Here is a 1,489-nt window from a genome sequence, read left to right on the forward strand (position 1 = left end):
CTCAAGGTCTCAACACCTCCAAGAACAGATTTTTCACCACCAAACCATTTCCAAGCTTTTCAAAATCACCAATCAAGCTCCAATATCCACACATACACAACCTAAGCCACAACCATCATACCCATACTCAACATCTCAAAACCCAAACATCATAGAACCACAAATTACACTAGGATTGAGAATCTTACCACACCCAAGGAGACAAGATTTACCTTCTCTTTCAAGAGAGTTGGGTCCTATAACATCAAAGAGCCCAAAATCTCAACATTTTTGCTCATAAAACTCGAAAACAAGGCTGGAATTTCGAAGAGGAAAACGTGGCTTACCTCAAGATTAATGTATGGGTTTTATAGAGCTCTTCGTGGTGAACGCGTGGCCGCAAACAGAGTGGCAATCGAAGCTCTAAATCAAAAGTTATGGTGGTTTGAAGATCAAGTGAGAGAAAGAACTTGAGAGAGTGTTCTTCCCTCCATGGCCTCCATTTTCAGCATGTGAGTGTGTTTAGTGAGGAGAGAGAATGCTGAAAACTAGGGTTTTGGTTTAGTTATGTTGGGCCAAGGGCCCACTTTAGGTCCAATTGGCCCGGTTTGGCCCGTTCGGTCCAATCTTGGTCCGATTTCTATAAAATTGGTACCGAAATTTTTGTCTCAATCTCCTCTATCATATTAAGCCATAAAAATTCACATTTTTGATCTTCTAGAATAAATTCTCATTTTTTAGGTTAATTAGCCGTTAATTAACCGGGTTTTACATTCTACCCACCTAATTGGGAATTTTGCCCACAAAATTCAAATGCAAATACCTGAGAATAAATGCGGATAATCCGTTCGCATCTCCGACTCAAGTTCCCAAGTGTGTTCCTCAATACCGCCTCTACTCCATGCCACTTTGACTAATGAAACCTCTTTTTCCACGCAACCGTTTGATACTAGTATCATCAATTCTGACCCGAGCCACTAGAAGCGTCAAATCTTCCCTTAACTGAACCGACTCAGGTTCTAACACATGGCTAGCATCAGGAGTGTACTTCCGAAGCTACGACACGTGAAACACGTCGTGCAGATTCGAAAGATGAGGTGGTAGAGCCATCCGATACGCCACCGGTCCAATCCTCTCCAGGATCTGAAATGGACCAATGTATCGAGGATTCAACTTCTTTGTTCTAATCGCCCTACCTACTCCCGTGGTCGGAGTAACCTTAAGGAAGACATGGTCTCCTTCCTCAAATTCTAAGGGCTTTCGCCTCTGATTGGCGTAACTCTTTTGACGACTCTGCGCCGTAAGCATCCTATCTTGGATTTTCTTGACTTGTTCAGTGGTCTCAACTATCATTTCCGGCCCTAACAAGCCTTTCTCCCCAGCTTCATACCAACATAGCGAAGATTGACATTTCCTCCCATACAAGGCCTCATACGGAGCCATTCCGATGCTCGCATGATAACTATTATTGTATGCAAACTCCACTAATGGCATATACCGATCCCAACTC

The sequence above is a fragment of the Arachis duranensis genome, chromosome 4 (assembly GCF_000817695.3).
Source record: "Arachis duranensis cultivar V14167 chromosome 4, aradu.V14167.gnm2.J7QH, whole genome shotgun sequence".
NCBI classification, from domain to species: Eukaryota; Viridiplantae; Streptophyta; class Magnoliopsida; order Fabales; family Fabaceae; genus Arachis; species Arachis duranensis.